Here is a 20,597-nt window from a genome sequence, read left to right as displayed (position 1 = left end):
TTCTTTATTCACACAACACTGCATCTCCTCATTTGTTAAATAAAAAGTTGCAACTTTTTACAACAAATACATGTAGAAATAAATGAATAAATGACTACATACATAATTACAAATTCATATGCACTTAGAAATCTCTTCAATGGGTCTTTGTGGTGCTTGAATCACATGTCCTGATCGTGTCATTGGAAACAGGGAGCTGGCAGGCGAAGTGTTAGTGATCTGCATAGGTGAGGTGGAAACAGCAGTTGCAGAATCATTAACTGTATGTCTGGACCCAGTCTCTATGATTACATCGATATTTTGTGAGTGATGAACCACATGTCTGAAGTGAGAAGAATCTCTCATAATGGAATTACCAGGACGTTGGGCAGTCATCATATAGCCTTCAGTGGTTATGATAGCAAAGGGCTCTGCCTTGAAAGGACCATCAGATTTTCATGTTCTGGATTGTCAAACTAGGACTTGATCTCCTCTTTTGAAAGCAATATCTTTCACATGACATTGCTTATCGGCATAGAGTTTTGTTTTCAGTTTGCAACCAGAATACTCTGTGCAAATCTCTTTCTCAGTCTTTGATCTGAAGTTGCTCCAGTGAGGGAACTTAGTCATCATGGCTCTGCCAAATATTAGGATTGCTGGGCTTTCTATGGTAGTTGAGTGAATGGTTGGTCAGTAAGCTCGCTGATTGATGCTTTTTGTTGATATGGCTGAGAAAGACTCTCAACTCTCGACTATTGAAGGACGGGCGTTGTCAGATTTCAAGATCACAGGGACTCCTCAAATTGCAAAGATGGCATCTAATCTTTCAATAAACTTTTCATAAGTGATGGATGAAAGAGCTTCTACCAGTGGAAAGCAGGAGTATTTATCAACAATGACCATTTTATGATGTCCATTTTCAAAAGGACCTAAGAAATCAACAGCAATTCTCTCCCAAGCATGGTTAGGTAATTCTGACATGTGTAGTTGGCGCAGAGTAACGTGTGATGAGATACAGTTGCATAAGTGACAGGGCTTCAACTGTCTTTCAACCTTTTCATCAAGATGAGACTTTGTCTCGAAGAGCACTCATTGTGGCAACTATTCATCGTGTCCCTTGTGGGCTACTTCAACTACTTGTTGGTGTAGACTCAACGGAGTGGTAATTTGGGTCCCTCACAACATGAGGCCTACCTGAGTTATAGACAGTTCATCTCTGACATATCTGAATTTTAATGACTCACTGTCACTGATGAGTGGTCAAGAGTGCTGGTTCCAAAATTGATGAGCAATAATGTATTTCAATTTCAGCATGTCACTATCTTAGCTTGTCGAAGTGACATGGAGACGGAGATGGAAAAAGGTGCTTGTTGCAAAGCTTTATAAATTGTGATGTTTCTGTAAGTGTGTGTTCCAAGAGTAGGTTACCACCCTCTATACCATTTACCCCAGATCCATTTACCCAGACTTTATGCCATTTTTGCTTTGAGATGCTACTAAGTTTCTTGAACTTCTCTTTATGGGAAGTTCTGCTTTGAATTATTTTTGAACTATTGACATGACTTTTATGCTGAAGCTTTCTGCTTTTCTCTCATTCTCTCGAACCAAGAACTCTCTTTGGGTTCTAACTGACTCCTTTTTCCTATATTATCAGAATACAGATTCTTTCCTTTATGGAATGCGCTCAATGCATTTTTATTCAGTTATAGTGTCCCAATAAGATTCTAATGACTAACTTGATTACATTATTTTTGTGACCTAACGGAGGAGTACTGTTCCTATGAGGAAGGAAAGAAGGTAGGACTAAGGCTAGCAACACCCCTACCTAAAGAGCAAAATGAAAACTTAAAGACAGGCTTCTGGCTCTGAAAGTCATGGAACTGGATTTTCCCACCAAACAAGCAATTCAGATCACATGGCATGTTGTGAAATTATTTCTCATTTAGGCAAGTACAATTTTGCCTACCTACTGCCAGTTCATCTGAGCTCCTGGGCATGGTTTCCACCTGCTATGCATTTAAAACAGAAGTGAGATGGTGGGAGATTTGAGTGAAACTCACAGAAGAGAAAGCTAGGAGGTGATTCAGGGTGAGTAATAGAGGAGGGGTGGTGACTTATAACCTTTTATCTACAGGCAAATTATCCTTGGTCCTGTTCCAATAGGAAAAGACAAGCCTGAACTGCCATGCCACGTCCTATCCAAACAGAAACATAAGCAACACCAGATGGGTTTTGGGCTAATTGAGCCTCTTCAGTGAGTTACAGCGGAGTGGAGGAGTGTGGCTCACTGATTAGAGCGGCAGACCCTGATGCAGAGGTCTGGCCCGGGACCAGGGTTCAATTCCCGACGCGGCAGGGTCCTGAGCCCAAAAATGTCCACGGACTCGATAATTCTCGCCTCGGTGCCTATTCTAATCATGGGGTCCCACGCTGCAACTCTGGGCAATAGTTGCTTAATTTCCACTACGGCGGCCCACCCGCTGCGGGATGCCTGGCTTTCACCCTGGGGATACCCAGTACGGGTTATCTCACAGGGAAAAGCCAGGACGGGTTCCCAAGGCAAGCGCCTTGATGCCTTCGGGTGATACGTGCGCTATATAAGTCGCAATACATACATACATACATACAGCTTAACATCAATGGCACAGTGAGAACAGGACTCACATTTGGGCCTACCCATCACAAAGGTAATGGGTGGAATGCAAGCAAAAGGTCTCAGCCACTGGGAATGGCACAGAGCTGCATTCCAGTCTCATATCTGTTTACCCACTAGGCCACCCCAGACACAGACCATCTATAAGCAAACTGACCTTGGTCCTAATTCATTGTAAACTGACCAACACAAACTCCAAGCCTGGTCCCTTCTGAACTTGAATGCACATAACTTCAGATTGGTTGTGGTGTACATTGGCCTCATCATTGAGGAATACTCGAGTACTGTGGCATAGTGAGCATCCTGCCACTCACACATGTGAATTCTCACAAGCAAATACCAGCCCGGTCCATTAACTGTGGCTAGCCGGTGCTCCATCACATTTGCATGTAACAATCTGGCCAGTGCATCCTCTGGCCATTGGGTGCTGCACTGAAAGGGCGGGTCCCGTGGCTACCGCTCGGTGATCGCATTACCTTGACTCCAAGGTTGAATTTTGCATATCTGCAAGTTTATACAGGTGGACACACACAAACATTGAACGATTACACCTCTACTAATTTGTCTCCTCCTATCTGAATTGATTGATGTTTGATAACTACATACAGTATTGACTCGCAAGCATACTTCAAGATGGCATCAGTGATCTACAGCCCACTCCTGTTGACCTTCACGCTCATCAGCTAAGTATTGAAATGAACCACCTGAGACCAATCACGCTCACCTGCACGTTTAAAAACCTGCCGACCACCACTAATCTCTCACTCCAGAGGCACTTGAGAAGGGGTAGGTCGTTGGTATAATTCTCCAATGAATGACATGAGTATTGGGTCTCTGACTGTCCACTAATTTGAACGGAGGTTATTTCTCCTCCACTTGAGTTCACCTTTAGATTTAAATTTTATTTCTCAACAGCTCGCTAAAATTTAGCGTTTTTCTTAGTGTTTATCTCAAGACAGTAACAACAGCACCCTCATTGGGTGAGTGTTTCCCTCCTTGACGCAGTGTATGATACCCCCACTTAGATGTTTGTATGTGTCCCTTGTTTGTTTCTTTAACTTGATTTTACCGCCACTTACAATCAACCATGTATCCACTCATGCTAGTAGTGCATGCACCTATAAATACTGTACTTGATTGCTTTATATGGTGATATTTTACATTTCTTCTCTTTATTTTTCTCCTCCAGGTCAGTCATTGTAACTTTCTGAAGGTACACTATAGGGTACTTAGTGTTTGGACATCATTTGTTTGCATCTTTGGTCCCAGATACTGGATAGATTAGCTATAAGTTTTTGGTCCATGTTAGACCTGACATCATTGGCGTGAGTCTCCCTTCGATTTTTGACGGATTGCCTTCTCTGTTTTGATATCTTTTTGCTGGATTTATGCTTTGGGCACTGTGCCACTGCTAATCAGTGCCACAGTGCAAGTGCTCCCTATGTTAAATTGATGTACTGATTGGTTATTCCACAATTGGATTATTTTGATTTTCTGTCAGCCCCTAGTACAGTGCACCATGTGTGCCCAGGGTTTGTAGATCAAATGCTGCTGGTGGGCTTGCAGCACTGGTTGTGCCACCCACAGAAGCAGCCTGTAAAGTGTGTCTCAGGCCTGCCATTGCAAGGTCTGTGTGCAGTTTAGCATGTTGACTTGGCCAAGTGCACCCACTTGCCAGTCCCTAAACCTTCCCTTTGCTTCATATTAGACACCCCTATGGTAGGCCCAAGGGCAGGGTGCATTGTAAGTATAAGGTAGGACATGCTCTGATGTGTGTTGCATGTTCTAATAGTGAATTACAGCCATTTTCGTTTTTCACTATTGAAGGCTACCTGTTCTCATAGACCAGAATAGGCAGTGAAGATTATTACATTCTTATAATCCTAACTGGCTCAGGGAACATGATAGAAATTCGTATTTAGTATGCCTGAACTCAGAATAATAAAATACATCTTTTAGTAAAGTTTATTTTAATATTTTGTGTTTGCAAATACCACTTTTAGAAAGTAGGTATTCGCTTGCCCGCCCATTTAAGCCCGCCTCTGCTGAGTTGTGTATTCCTTCTCTGGGTTTGTGTGTGACAGGGCTGGGGAAATTCCAGGAGACAGTCTGGGACAGCCCAGTGGTGAATAGGGAGATTTACATCCAGATGGGAGGGGGAGAATGCACCTGGGACCTGGATAGGGCTGGGCCTTCTCTCTACAATGCTGACTCCACCCCCTGTGGCTTGTCTGGTGTCTCCGCCCTGCACAGTGAAAGGAGAAGAGGAATCCTGTCAACATAGTGCTCCAGAGCTGTATCTTCCCTCCCCTGTGCTGGCTCCACCTCCTGTGGGGCGGTTGATGTCTCTGCCCTGCACTGTGAAAGGAAGAGGAGAGTCATGTCAACAAAGTGCTCAGGAACTGGTTTGAACTAGGCCTGCCTTCAGAGAACAAAGGATTTTGGGGTATAAATATTGGCACCCATACCCACAGACTTTAGATCACTTCTGGAACAAGAAACCTTTCTGCCAAGGAGAAGAACCAAGGAATCTACAGGAGTTTGGAGTGCCACTCTGCCAGTGTGCAGTTTGCTGGGTTGGCCTGTAGTGGTTGCTTTTTTGCCAAGGGAAAGGAGAAGGAACTTTGTAAGGACTTTCATCTACAGAATGTTCTCCAAGGGCTTGAACTGTGCTTGCCTCCTGCTGAAGTCTCAGGGCCAAAAGACTTCACCTCCCTCCTGAATTTTCTTGCTGGGAATTTTGACTCCAGTCACTTGCGTGCCGCTGGGAGCTGGAAGCGCGACACATTGGGAAGAAGCGTGTCCTGCCGCAGCTGAAATCATCGCAACGCCGGAGAAGCGAGCCTTTGCGGCATCTCCCTGGAAGCATGTGTTCATCGAAGCTGCCTGCTGTTGCATCACCGGAGAAGCGTGACGCCATTGTGAGAGTCGCCATCGCATCACCGGAGAAACGTGTCGCAGGGCCTGTCGCGGCTCTAAAGTACAGAGTCGTCGCAAGGCTGCCAGGGCGTCATCGCATCGTCATTGCATCGCCGCATCAAGGGTGCCATCTTCTCACATCGCAACTGGATCATCGCATCGTCATCGCATGGCATCAAGGCGCCATCTTGCGCACCGTAACAGGCCCGCAGGCGGAGAATCTATGCATCACCTCCGCACCGGTAAGGCTCATGACGAGTCCCCTACTCTGCGCAAGCATTGAGGAAGGACGCAACCGTTCCCCCGGGTCACGGAACCGACGCATCTCCCCTTCTGCGAGTCCTTTTGTTTACTTTGCGTTACGCATCCAGGTACTTTGTTGAGAACTTTGTCGCATCCACCATCAACTTGAACTAAGAGACTTTAATCATCTTTTAAGTAATCTTAAGTGTAGTATTGTGGATTTCTGTCGTTTGTGGTCTTGTGTTTAAGTCTATATAAAGCATACTTATTTGTATAAAACCTGTGTTGTGTCCATCTGTAGTGTTATCACTGTATTACTGTGTATATTCACAAATGCTTAACACACTGCCTCTGAGATAAGCCTGTCTGTTCGTGCCAAACTACCAAGGGGGTGAGCAGGGATTATTAAGGAGTGTAATCCCCTTATCCTGACTTAGAAGTAAGGGTCCCTATTTGGACAAAGGTGAATACCATTGCCAACTAGAGACCCCCAGATCCAACAGTCCAGAAAAATTGCCCCAGACCATCTGTTGGGTAGATGAGGGCATGAAACATATTGACAAAAACAAAAAGGAATCCACACAAGAATGTTTCTAGAATGGACCCCACGGTGGTGGGGAGCACTCAGTGTTCTTTCAATACCCCTCACACACCAAAAGGACCCTTGGTGTCATGCTTCATCATCGGGGTCTTCGCACCCCTCTACGGGATGCGGCGGGCTACTAACCGACGGAAAACGTGGGAGCTCTTTAGTTGATGACTATGTGTGGTGTGCGAAAGGGTTATGTTTTATGTAATTAAGTGAGTGGTGGGTTTGTGGTGAAGATAGGTGAAAAATTAAAATTGAAAAGGGCCTGGCACATGAAGTTTAATAAATTTTAATGAGCTTCCGTGCTGGCACTATGAAAAAAGGTAGTGTTGAGGTGTATATGTATGGTAATGTACAACACCTCTTAGTGCGTCAACATGTTTCGATGCATAGCATCCTCTTCAGGACGGGGTTTGCACAATCCCCACCTTACACACATCTATATGTCTAAAAAGACATCAAAATATATTAGACTTTAATAAGTTTACTTTGGCTTTCCGAGGCTATTATGTACCTAATATTTAGTCAGTAGATATTTTCGATTTATACCTGTAGTTGAAAAAGGGGAAAGAACACACAATGGACAGATGGTATTATATTAATGAAATATCCAACTGCTGGTTCAGTGACCTGAAAAAATGTGAGGGCAAAAAAGGACTAGACAAAATATGTCATACTATTCCTGTGAGGTGCCCTGAAAAGGAAGAAAAAAAAACAAAGTACAAACACACACATAACATAAAAAACATGCTCTATATAAATATCCATCGGGATGTTACAATGTTTCATGACTTTGTTGTTGTGGTCAAAAGGAAAAGAAAAAATGAAATTAATGCATATTTGCTGCCAAACGATTTGCTAGCACCATGAGCCTTAAGAAACGGTGGGGTGCTGTGCTAAGTAGCAACCTGAAGTCGAAGGGAGCAAAAAACATAAGATAGAACAGGAAGTCAAGATCAGTAGGTCTTCGTTTGACTTACTTGGTCCAGTAGATTAAAAGCAACCTTATGGCCTGAATCGTACTCACAAACTGCAGGAGAATCCCTGGCTGTGTCCACCCCTGACGGCGGCTCCGTCGATTGTGAGAGCAGTCACAAAAGGCGTGTTTAAATACAGCCTTCAATTACCTTCTATTAATGTGGAACCGGAAACAAGCCTTGTAAGGTTCTTCCGGTTTATTTTTAATTACGAACACCTGAGTGAAGTGCACGGTACGTGCGTTGCTTGCGGTGGGCACTGCGTAGTGTTCCAGTATTGCACATGCACTGTTGGGTTCCAGCATTGCACATGCGTTGTTATCGGTCGGCCCAAGGTGCGCATGCGTGAAAAGAGATGTTGCATGCTCGTTGGTGCGCATGCGCCTAAATGAATGATCGTTGCACCCGGCAGGGAAAAAAGTGCCCATAAGGAGCAGACCCTCAATAAACATGATCGCGATCAATGTATAGAGAACAGTTAGAATACACCCTGGTTATCTCAGGAGTCTTAAAGCACACTATAGCAAACCCTCAAAATAGTATACATGAAAAAAGGTATTTAGTCCACTCAATAGGTTGATGAAAAAGGGCCTATTGGTGAAATTAAAAAGTGGGGTTTTCAAACAGATGGTTGAAATCTTACACATGTATCTTCTCTTATATTCAATGAATGAAATGCAAGTGGTCTGCTTGATCATGGGGTGACAAATAGGGGTCAACAGGACAGTTGTCCCCAGGGTATGTCATCGTTTAGCCCATTAGTTTGAGTGCCCAGCCGAAACACCCAACGTTGTTCTTTCTCAAAAAGGTTTTGTTCTGGATTAAGTTGTTTAATATTGTGCTAGTAAACTTCAGAAAATTGTTTTGTCTGTTCAGCCACTTCATGAATTCACCCACTGACTGTGGATCGCCTTCCCAGATGACCAGGACGTCATCTATATAGCGTTTCCAGGTAAATGTACGTCAGAAAGGGTTGCTCTGATGAAGGATTTTGTGTCTCTCCAGGTGATGTACGTAGAGCCCGGCCAGACTAGGGGCGAAGGTGCTCCCCATGCTGGTCCCATGGCTCTGCAAATGCAGTGTTTTCTTATACTGGAAAAAATTCTTGGTAAGGGCTAGAGAGATGCACTCCATCACCACATCCCTAGGTGTTTGGTATTTCCAATTTGTTGAAGAAAGGACCTCCTCGATTATGTTAAGGGTTTCGTCAAGTGGTAAGCAGGTGTATATGCTCTCTACATCCAGGCTTAATAGTAATTGTGTAGTGGGGTCAAAAGGAAGGTCATGTAAAAGCTGAAGTACAGCTTTGGTATCTTTTAGGTATGTGTCTGTTGCCTGTACCAACGGACGCTGAAAAGCGTCTGAAAAACTGGACAGTGGTTCCAGTTTGGAGCCAATCCCAGAGACGATAGGTCTACCTGGGGGTTTGTTTAGATCTTTGTGTATTTTGGGTATTGTGTAGAAGTAAGGGGTTCTAGGTGACTTCTGGATTAGGAACTCGGCTTCTTTTTTGGATAACCAATCATGAGCCAGAGCCCCATACACCATTCCCTGGATCCTGATCCGTAGCATTTCCGTGGGGTCTTCATGCAGGATAGTGTAGTTTCGCCTGTCTGTCAGGAGTCTTAGACACTCTTGGTCGTAAGCCTCAGCTGTTTGGATCACGATTGCTCCCCCTTTGTCGGCTGGTTTTATGATGATGTCTTTGTTGGCTGTGAGTTGCTTGATGGCCTCCTGTTCCACTCTGCTCGTGTTGTGGAACACATTCTTGTCCATTTTGGTCAGACTCCCTAGATCCGTCATTACCGCCTTCTCAAAAGTCAGTAATTCGACTGGCAGGACGGCATCTGGTGGGGAAAAAGTTAATTTGGGTTTTAACCCTGTGTCGGTCGGAGTGGAAGTATCCTCTTTGTCTTTAAAAAATGCTTGTAATTTCAATTTGCGCATGAAGACTTGTAATTCTGTTCGGATTTTGAAGGTATTCAATCTATTTGTAGGATCGAATGCTAGACCTTTGTTGAGAACAGATCTCTGTGTATCAGACAGTATGAAAGGGGTGACATTTACCACTAGGTCCCCCTCTTGCTCGTTGACGCTTGGTTCTGTAGGGCGCCGGTAATGCTCCTTGTTGCCACTCGAGGGTCCTCTTGATTTCCCGTTTGCCAGGTTACATTGTTGCCCCTCCTGTTCATGCCTCATCGCGGTCCTGGGTGTGCCCCTAAAAAAGGTGCCTGGCCATAGAAACTTTCATCATATTCTGGAGCCCACTGTTGGTAATGAGGTCCTGGTGGTTGTGGTCCATACTGGTATGGTTGGAATTGGGGTGGGCCTTGGTATGGTTGGTACAGTGGTGGTACTTGGTAACCTTTCCATCCCCTCTGTCTAGGATAGAAAGCTTGCTGTTGCTTTGGTCCCCCTCTCTGATATCTGTTGGGTTGGTGTCCACTCGAGTTGGATCCATTTGAGCTGCCTTCTGAGGTATCGCTGTCCAGGTCACTGTTATTATCCCTTGTGAGATAATAGTCTCTAATATATGGATACGCTTTCTCATGTGTAAAACGATCTTTGTCCTTTTTAAAATTGTTGAATTTGCTCTGTTTTAATGTAAGCTCAAATTCCATCATCTGTTGGTTTAGTTCATCCAGTCGCTTTTTGAGGACAGTGTGGGACTGGTAAGTTTTGAGTTGGACCTCCAGTTTCTGAATGTCTATTTTCAGTTCCTGGGCAATTCTTGTGGCAGTTTTTATAATGAGGACTAGACAGTCCCTGGTACAGTGCCACAAGATCAGTGACCAATTCTTTTTAAAACCCTTGTCATTCTGGAAAATAAATGGTTCGTTTTTTCTGATGAGGCCCTGCGGGGCCACTTTAGTCCTCAGGTACTCAGTCATCAATAATCCATGCAATGCAGCCTTTATTTGGGTTCTCCTAAGGTTTGTGAGCTCATCCCAGTCCGCTATACTGGAACTTTGGTCAGTGCACTGGTCCCTTTTCTCGAGGGCGAGTATGAACCAGGATATCGTTGAGGTTTTGACTGCGTTTGTGGGCAAAAAGTGGTTTCTCAAACTTTAGGTTGCCACATACCAGGGTTCGCCAGTGTTTGTTGACAATTTTTGAGACCTCATTGGAGTGTGTGTTATATGTTGTTACGCAGATGGGTCTTTTGTTGGGCTCCATTTGTTCCTTTGTTGCTCCCTCCTCAAGAAGAGCCTCTCTGTGATTATTGCGGGCCCGTTTCATGGCTCTGTCAACCACGGGTGTGGGGGATTTTTGATTAAGAAGTTTATTCTTGAGGTCTGCTGCCTGTGTTTTATAATCCTTCACGTTGGAACTGTTCCGTCTTAGGCCGAGGAACTGACCATATGGGAGGTTATCACGCAGGTGTCGCGGATGGAAACTGTCATACGTAGAGGGGTGCCAAGACCCCGATGATGAAGCATGACACCAAGGGTCCTTTTGGTGTGTGAGGGATATTGAAAGAACACTGAGTGCTCCCCACCACCGTGGGGTCTATTCTAGAAACATTCTTGTATGGATTCCTTTTTGTTTTTGTAAGTATATTTGGGGAGACTGAATCCACATCAATGAATCCCTCCTCTCCCTCTTTTGTTGTATTCATGAAACATATTGACCTTATGACAAGTCACCAGGCATAATTGTCCCATCTGGTGGCACCCCATTTTTAATAAGTCAGGCATACTCACGGATTAAAAAATTTGCTTGGAGACTTGCCTAGCTTTTTTTTTGTCACTACATACTACTCTACCACTCACATCTCCCAATCTACGGAAAGGGCCCCAAACTTGCTCTTCTCTTTACAGCTTTGGTAAAAGATCTCTGATAAAGAGCCCCCTCGAGGGTGTCCGTTAGGCATTGCAGCGCAGGTCTGACGAGGAGCAAGCCCTATGATGAAGCATGACAAGGGTGTGAAGGGCCCCATTTCCAAAAATGAACTACTCCCCACCTAGTGGCTGCTTCACTCTGACCTGCCGCCCCTTCAATTGCCCCCCCCCCCTTAAGAACAGCATACCCCTTTATTGCTTTATAAATGTTGGTCATATCATATCATATTGGTCACAGGAAGAATCCTTGTGTTGTAGCAGTGTGGCGTCCCCTATGCCCGGGGGGCCACCGAGGAAAAGACAGCTGTGCTGTAAAGGCCAAAGCCTTGTGCGGGAGCGGTGCAGCAACCTAGAATGCCAGGCGGGCCTCTATGGATACCATCACAGTACTCATTGGGCCAGAGCCCGTTGACAGTGAAGTGTGGTGATCCCATATGATGCAGTGGGTCATCAGGAGCACCAAAGACTGTAACTTGTTCTTTCCCTCTTAACGTAAAAGTGAGGATGCTGTGGAAGCATGCGTGCGCCATCACCTGGGCAAGGGACCCAAGACAAGGTCACCATAGCCAAGCCCAATTGGGAGCCATAGAAACACTCACCCAATAGGAGGAACTGAAGAAACACTGCTGGTCACTTAAGGAGTGGGACTGCGCGTGAGAGAATCTGCACCAGCTGTGTGCAGGTGCCTGTGCTGCGTTTAGCCAACTTACCCGACCTTGGCTGTAGCCAATGTGAGTGCTCCAAGACGAGATGCACTCCAGGACTTGGGACACTCCACGCCTGCTAGTGAGGGCAAGACTTCTTTTGGGTCTGATGGCCCCGGGGAGAGTTTGCTGCTAAATTGAGCGTGTTTGTGTAAGAACACTATTGACTTTACATCAGACTCGTAGTTGACTCTTGAGACTCAGACTGGTAGTAGGGCACACCTTGGCTGTTACCAATAGGGAGTAAACACTTCTCTTTATGCAGTGAGGGAGTGTGAAAGGGAATCACCATTGAAACACTAGGGCCCCGACTTCAAAGAGGATTGTGTAGTTTTTTGTGTATGTCAAATATTTCCTTTGCATTAGTGGCATTAGAAAATATGATCCTGGTTTCACTCTCCTGCCTGCAATTCCCCCCCACCTCTCTCGAGGGAGCCTTGAACTGCTCAACCATGCATACCACAGTAATGGCCCAGTTGCTCAGAATCGATAATAGGCAGAGCCCAAGACATTAGGAGTTAAAGTCCTTCACCCCTCACGGTTGGACGCAATAGCCCCTGTGTGCCCCGTGGCCCTCTGGATAGGGTTCTGGCAAACAATTTTTATAAAGTTTTGAAAGAAAATAAGGTAAGTCAATCCCATATGAGTCACAAAATATTTCCTCACTTTTACTATAGCAGAGTGTAGAATAGCAAGGATAGCAACTACTTACTATGAGATGAATAAAGACTATTTTTTTTTATGTTTGAAAGCTTTATTAAAGGAAAAATAGATATTACAATAAGGCGACATCGGCAAAATATGAGTAAAGGGCATACAATGGAATAAAGTAAATAGAGGCAGCCAATATCACAAGGAAAAAACAAAGCATTTTAAATTATTTGGGAGGGGAGGAAGGGGGAAGGGAGGAGAGAGGGAAAGAAAACATGGTATATATCATAGAAGATGGATAAGTAAATATAGAAAATACAGTAAATGTGAATCAAAGAGTACAGTAAAAAAACATCATATTCAGTAAGTACTTGAATGAAGAACCTGAAGTAGAGGAGACCAATATAAAGCTAAATTATTACAATATGAAAACTGAAAAATATCATAACTGAAAAATATCATTAAACTACAGGCAAGAGTACATGTGTTCAGGGGGGTTTGAAATTATCCGAAGAAAGTGGAGAGTAAAACTTTTTGGCAGATTGATCTAAGTACAGAGTAAGAGGTAGCCAGTAAAGATCAACATTTCGGGAAGGTTTGCAGGAGGAAGCAAAGGCAACATCAAGTCTGTGTGATTGACATACAAGATTCCACCAACAGTTTAGAGACAATTTGTTCAAAGATTTCCAATTGGAGACGATATGTTGTAATGCAATAGCCAGCATAAGATCAAAAAGACCATGAGAATGTGGGGGGAGAGCTAAATCTTAATAATAATAATAATCTTAAAAATAAACGGTTGGACGCAATAGCCCCTGTGTGCCCCGTGGCCCTCTGGATAGGGTTCTGGCAAACAATTTTTATAAAGTTTTGAAAGAAAATAAGGTAAGTCAATCCCATATGAGTCACAAAATATTTCCTCACTTTTACTATAGCAGAGTGTAGAATAGCAAGGATAGCAACTACTTACTATGAGATGAATAAAGACTATTTTAAGCTGCGAACGGGCTTTTCAGAGCCTTACAAACACTATAGTCCATAATCTCTGTGAAGTGTTTAAATTTGCATCTTCAAAGGCATCCATTGGGCTAGTGTGAACAGACCACTGGACAAACCAGTTTTTTAAGGTTACAATAAGATGCCAAGGTAGCAGCTATAACCTCTCTACCATGCTCACTCCAGTAAATGTGTTCATGTTATGATTTTAATAATCACGTTCAGCATTATAAAACTTGCACCTGAAACCCTACATCCCAGTTTCACTAAATTGTGTGATCCCATGCAAATGGATTTGTCTCACTTATCAGACTGCCTGCATTTAATCCATTTTAAAGTGCATACATGATTTTTTTTAAACCATAGAGAAGAAATAGCTTGTTAGTGAAGAAACAGGTAAAAGAGTTGCTGCAAAAGTGTTTGCCTTTAGAAAAATAAAATAACTATTCATTAAAAGGTTTCTGGAAGCATTCGTTTTGAATATCAACTGTACAATTTTGAACAAACAATTTAAATCCAAGTGAATCACATAATGCACAGAATCACAAAGAGTACAACATGGCGCAAATTCTTCTTCCCCCCCTAAGCACGACACACTTAAGGGAAGGAGACTACAAGTAAAACACAGCGTTCCATCATGATTTGATGATACTTCACAGAGGCAATAATGCTGACAGGTTTAACACGCTCCAGGGACCTTTCTCTGCCCTGCTTTCATTATTTCTGATGCATTGAAGTCTGGCTTCAATAACAGCAGCGTTGCAGAGGAAGCGACCTGAGTGGGTTAAACATGTCAGAAGAAGCCCTGCTTTGGGGCGTCTCCTAATTATTCAGGTACCGCTAGGAGGCGCACACACCACAACTAAATTAAGAGCGTAGATAGCAGTGTGGCCTCCCATTCACCTGCCCAGGGGCCAGGGGCACATTGGTAGGCTTTGACTACTGGGCTGGAATTAGATTCAGGAACAATTCGGGCAGACAACTCGTGACCGGACATAGGTCACTGATTATAACTTACTTCAGCAAGTAGTTCAGATCTGGGGTTGTTTCGGGACATCGGTTTTCAGAAACTTGCTCCCTTTCGTGCGCACCGACCAGCTGGCAATTATCAGAGGTGCACGTGCAGCACAGGCTGGCGTTGTTTTTCGCCTAGTCGCCCTTGTACAAGTTTGAGTAAAGCTGTTTTATCATTCGACGCCTGATGCTGCAGTGATCCAATCACAAAGCAGTCTCACCCTTGACGAACAGCAACTTGCTCAAAGCATTGAGCATCCTCTGCAGCATACACCCCCCTCTTTCCCTCAATCTCTGTGAGCAAAGCATCAGACCTCCCCATCCCTCTCTAAGGATGAGTAACACGAAATTCTGCCCCAGGCAGGTGCTCTCAAACATGTTTTGAACAATCAGTAAACTAACTGTGGTCGATGGAAGGCTGGATGGACCCCCTCTCCTCTCTGGGTCCTGGTGCCATTGCATCGTCTTCACCACTGGTAGCTGCACTCCTGGCTGACAGTTTGTTCAAACATTTATTTTTACAAATCCAAGAAAAAGGTTTCCTGAGCATTACTTCCTCGTCCTGTCTTCCCGTCCCATACCTTAACAGTGAGCAGTTAGTCTGCTCCACAGAACCCTACTACCCAGCAGAGCTTTTTTGCACTTCCCCTAATATGGCGCCACCATCAGGTGACCATGAAGGGGGAAGTGCGACACAGAACATCCTGTTCTTTTTTTTCTGCATTTGCAGTCTACAAGGACCTAGCGGAGCTGTTGGGGTAAGTTTTACTCTTGCTTTTTATTGTATCCATGGCCTGCTTTAGCGGCCACCTTTTCTTCTCTTTTTTTTGCTGGGGCTCTGTCTTGCATATGTTTCAATTCTGTGGTACTGCGTTGCCCTTTTTAGCCCGCACTAACGCGGTTCGCTCTAGCGGCCGCTTCTGTTTCCGATGCCTTTGTGTTTTCGCACGGTTGCATGTTCGTCTCATGGCTCACCTGTGGTAGTCGGCCTGCTTTAGTCTCCCTCCATGACGGTCCCATTGCGCCCTGCTCTAGTGGGCGGGGTTCCTGGGCGGTGTTCCCTGCTGCATGATAGCTCCTCTACTCACGGCTTCACTGGGGGATTTTCTGGGTGGACGCCCGCTTTTTCAGCATCCGCCCCCTTTTCCTGGTCCCATGTGAGGACGGGGCCTCGGAACTTAGTGCATTTAAAGGCGGGTCATTTTTGTTGGTGCCCGTCCTCTGTGGCTGTTTCACTCTATGTTGTGGTGATCTGTTGAGTTGCTGCCATGGACCTGGGTGCCTCTTCTTCCACCCCTCCTCTGGATACCGTGCGCCTGCTTATTAAAGAGGCAGTTGCTGCTGCCTTCTGGGCTCGGGAGGCTGCTGGCCCTCCTGCCAAGGTGCCTCATGGGTCTGTTGATCCACTTGATGCTCCTGCTGACAATTTCGGCCCTGATGAGGAGGAATGTATACGTGGGCGTTTTGTTCAGGGTGCGGAGGTCTCTGACTTGTTCACCCATGTGCAGGATAATTTGGAGTTCGCTCCTCCTGTGCCTGGTGGATGACTTTTTTACTCAGTATCACCAGCCGGCTCCTGAGGCCTTCCCCTTGCATGGTGCTGTGCGCAAGGTGCTGGATCATGAGCGGAAAGAGGTGGATAAGTCTGCCTTCCCTCGCTTTTTGTCCAAGCGTTATCCTGTGTATGGGTTTGCTGCTGAGTTTCCACAGGCCGTCAAGGTGGACAATTTGATGGCTGGTCTTTCCTCGCAGGGTTTGGTTCTGTTTCATGACGCCCTTTTATTTATTTTATTTATTTGCAGAGTTTTATATAGCGCTGGCTAGACCCGGAGGTATCAGAGCTCTTTACATGAGTATCAGCGAGTTACAGGTTACAAAAATTACATCAGTTACATGAGCCAAGAATAGACATAGGAGAGAAACAGTGATAACACAATAACAAGAGATATTAATGCATAAGTTGGAAAGGGGAGGTAGCCACAAGATCAAGGAGGGAGGAGGCGGGGAGGGAAGGAAACACAATGGGGAGGATGTATGACGTTACAACGCATGCTTTTACCACGCATGCTGTTACAACGCGGTTTTTACAGCGCATACCATTACAACGCATAGTGCTTCTGGGTGCTGGATAGTGAATAGTTTAATTTACTATTCCAACTCCAGTCCCCGTGGACACTAGGGAAGGTTATTGGATAGTAAATTAACCTATTCCCTATCCTATAGCGCCCCCAGAGCAATGCGTTGTAATAGTTTGGGTTGTAATGACCGCGTTGTAATGGTAGTGCGTTGTAAAAGTTTCGTTGTAAGTGATGTTTCCCCAATGGGGAGAATGAGGAATAACTATGTCCAATGTCCGGCAGGGTAGGTGACGGCCGATGGGGTGAACCACAGCCAGACTCCTCTATAGCTGCCTAAACAGCTCCACCGGGCATTAGCCATGTTGCTCGGTCTCAGAACTCTTTACATGAGAACACAGCAGTACAGAATTACATCAGATTACCAGAGCCTAAATAATTAGGCATGGGTTGAAAATCCATTCAGCTCGCGGAATGTGCGAATTTTTGGCAATTTCGCGGTCCGCGAATCGCGCAAAATTGTCAAAGAATTCGCAATTCGAGAGTTGGCGGATTTTTTTTGCTTGGTCGCGCTTCAAAAATACAATCTCGCGCGTGCGACGTTCACGTACCGTGATTCTGAGTTCGCCGAGTTGTTTTTCTCTCGGTTTGCGTGCGCTGCGCCATTTTCGATCTTGCTGTGTGATCGCGCGAGACTTTTCGACCGCGAGTACGTCATGGCGTGGTCGCGCAAGACTCTTCGACCGCGAGTACGTCATAGCATCCCGCTATCTAGCACTGCGAGACTTTCAGAATGGGAATACGTCATAAGGGCCCACGATCACGCATCGCGAGAGTAAACAATTGCAAATAAGTAGATGCGCCGCGCAGCTGACATCCGGCGGGAGATTTGAACATCTCGCTTTCCCAAAATAGCAAAATTTGCAATTCTGCAAGAGAAATCTATCGCTGGCAGCATAAACCTTCTGAAATTGATGATTTGTATCAGAATAACTCCTCAGATTGACATTTGGTTGCACTTTTTGGTGCAAGGAGTGCATTTTTGGGGGGTTGAGAGGAAAGAAGTGCCTCGGAGTCTCCAACTTCCTGTTCCTGTCCAGCAGGCTCCTCCCACTGCTTTGTCCAAGTCCTGGTCACTTTTCATGTGGATCTGGAGCTGGAAGGATACTCTTTGTGGCTGCTGCTGGATATTTGTATTTGAGGACTTTTTGTTTGAATCACTTTTGGAGTTGAGATTTTACAAGTTTGTTGGTGTTGTTTGTTTGGGGCATTGCAGTTGCTGCAACTACAATTCATAAACTTTTTCACAACTTTTTAAAAAATAATTAAAATATATTGTGGGTAGCAACAGTATTTAGTAGGCCCAGGGTTAGTCATGGGTGCATGATACAACTGTTTCTGTGAGTTTTGTTGAACTTAAATATCATTTACGGCATGGATGGCATGGAATTGAATAGCTCACTGTTATTATATCTATGGGGATGTAGGCCATGGGGTAGTCAGTGGCGCATGGGCCAAGTCTTTCTGTGTGTTCTCTTGATTTTAAACATCATTTAGGGCACGGATGCCATTGGAATGGGGTGATTTTTGTGTGTATTTCGATTTTTGGGTGTTGTTGGGGCCTGGTCCAGGGCCTGGCCATGTGGGTGGGGGCCATTTTGAGGCCTGGTCCAGGTCCTAGCCATGTGGGTGGGGGTCTAGGGGCCATTTTGAAGCCAGGTAGTGTGCTTTGTGCCATAGGCCTGCACCCAGTCTGCCTTGCTTTCATCCATTATGCCTAGGGGTAGTCAGTGGTGCATGGGCCAAGTCTTCCTGTGTGTTCTCTTGATTTTAAACATAATTTAGGGCATGGATGCCATTGGATTGGGGTGATTTTTGTGTGTACAACTCTCTCTGTGTGGCCTCTCTTCTATTAATTTAAACATCCATTTTGGATTAGAATTGCAATTTTTCAGTTTTTGGGTGTGTTGTGTTAATAATAATAAATGCCTAATTGCAAATAATAATTGAAGCACGACATTAGCAACATTTATTAACTGATGTTCCTCTGGCTTCCTTTGTTTTAGGTGCACAAAGACTGACAACCAGGAATCATCCTCATCATCATCACTTGTTGTAGTGCCAGGAAGAAGTCCTGCTGAGGTGTGTGCACAACGTCACGTGACGTCACTTGTGGTGGCCACAGACAACTCTGCAACTCGTGCAACTGCGTCCTGCTGTTCTGACATCTGAAGAAGATGGGCCCAAAGAAAGGTGGCCGTAGCTCCTCTACCAAGAAAGTTGCCAGTGCCACTGCCAGTAAGAAGGAGCAGAAGAAGCAAGTGGCGCCACTTACCAAGGAGACTGATGTGCCGACAGACACATTTTTGGGGAAAAAAAGCGACGCCTGCAGCAGCGGTGTCCACCAGGGACCAAGCGGGGAGCAGCACCTCCGCTTCATTGGTCTCAGTGCCACCACGCCAAGTTAGGCCCAAGTCCATGAGTGCCGCAGAGGCAGCCTCTTTAATTGCTCTTTCACCATCGACCAGTGATGTTGGCGTTGACTCATCGCAAAGTAGCATCCAATCAACGCAGGGTGCAACTCATCTGACGAGTGTTCAACCACAGCCGCAACGACAACCACAGCCGCAAGGAGAGGCTCAAGGAAATGCGCAAGCAGAGGCGCAAGGGGAGGCGCAAGGAGTGGCACTAGGAGAGGTGCAAGGAGTGCCGCAAGGAGTGCCGCAAGGAGTGGCGCAAGGAGTGGCGCAAGTAGAGGCGCAAGTAGAGGCGCAAATAAAGGCACCAGTAGAGGCGCATGGAGAGGCACATGGAGAGGCGCACGGAGAGGCACAACTGCCCACAATGCTTGTTTCTCCAGAAGTAGAGGCACATCAGGAAAACGAGATTCAAGCGGAGATATCATCCAAGCAAGCCACTCCTCCTGATGATCCATTGTCTTCCAGATCCCCAGCAAGAAAAAGGTCAAGGAGGGCTAGTACAAGTTCTTCTTCAAGCCCCCTTCCTTCTGATGATCTAGATCTCCCACAAATGCAGTCTGAGAGGGAAGCACGCCATGAGCCGGCAAAGCTAGCTAATAGGAAGGTTCCCGCAAGGCTTTCACTTATGGATGATGATGAACAAGAAGTCGAAGTGATGTATTCTGCTACTGATGAACAGTCTGACGATGACCCTGTCATCACAGTCGTCACTCAGCCCCAGCGGGCATGCAGCAGACAGACATTTTTACCCTATCCAAAAATGCTGCTGTGCAGGATGTGTGTGGCGTGGCACCACTGGTGGTACTACCACCAACACAGGTAACTACTACACCAACACGAACTACAGCTTCCATATTTTCTCGTCAGAAGGGGCGGCAGAGACCTCCATCCAGCTCGACCTCCATTACCTCAAGTAGTGGTACTGTAAGTGTACAACAGAGTCAAATTCAGCCACGCCCATCCTCCACTTCATCTGGCATTGAAAGTAGCACCTCCACCACCACCAGAAATCTCAACCCCCCAGTTTGGGACTTCTTTAGTATTAGCAAAAAGATGGAAAACCTAGTCATTTTTTCGATTTGTAAACAAGTAGTTAGTCAGGGTAAGCTTGGTACCAACTATGGTACCGGAGGCCAGGGAGGTCATCTAAAAAAACACCACATTATCCAGTGGGAGGCGCACCTAAGTAACATCCGGAAAGCCAAAAGTACAAATCCAAATGTAGACATTGATATTGCATCTGATGATGAGGAGGAGCTGATCGTGCAGGGGGGAGGTGAACAACTGAGAGACATTTTTTCTGGTACACACAGTACCCCTGGCAGCAGCACTGCAGTGGTAGCGCCCAAACCCTCCTCTACTCCAGCAACATCAAGGAGGCACAGTAGTCTGGTAGAGACACCAATGCGAAAAAGTACATCAATGAGCCTAACTGGGTTGAAGAGGTCTGGATCCTCATCACATATGAAAACGGT

Source organism: Lissotriton helveticus, chromosome 3_1, assembly GCF_964261635.1.
Source record: "Lissotriton helveticus chromosome 3_1, aLisHel1.1, whole genome shotgun sequence".
Taxonomy (NCBI): domain Eukaryota; kingdom Metazoa; phylum Chordata; class Amphibia; order Caudata; family Salamandridae; genus Lissotriton; species Lissotriton helveticus.
This window is presented reverse-complemented; position numbering follows the sequence as displayed.